Raw genomic sequence first — 297 nt, 5'->3', positions numbered from 1 at the left:
CATAACCATTATTTCTGAGAACTGCTTCACATCTGTGTTTCATGGAGTCGACCAAAAATTGTTCTGCACTACTGGTTTTTGCTTTACTGTCTTCATAAGTCTTCTTTGATTTTCCTGGAGCTGATCATTGGTTGAGCCTTTGCTATTATGGCTATTCTTTGATCCAGTTGAACGGTAGTTGACCATTTTTTCCCACGTCGATCAAGCTTTGGAAGCCATTTCGAGGCATTTGAACTAATTTTGGCTGAGCAGCCTATAATATTCTGCACTTGTTTATATGTTTTCCCCTCTCCAATC

The sequence above is a fragment of the Etheostoma spectabile genome, chromosome 6, assembly GCF_008692095.1.
Source record: "Etheostoma spectabile isolate EspeVRDwgs_2016 chromosome 6, UIUC_Espe_1.0, whole genome shotgun sequence".
NCBI lineage: Eukaryota > Metazoa > Chordata > Actinopteri > Perciformes > Percidae > Etheostoma > Etheostoma spectabile.
This window is presented reverse-complemented; position numbering follows the sequence as displayed.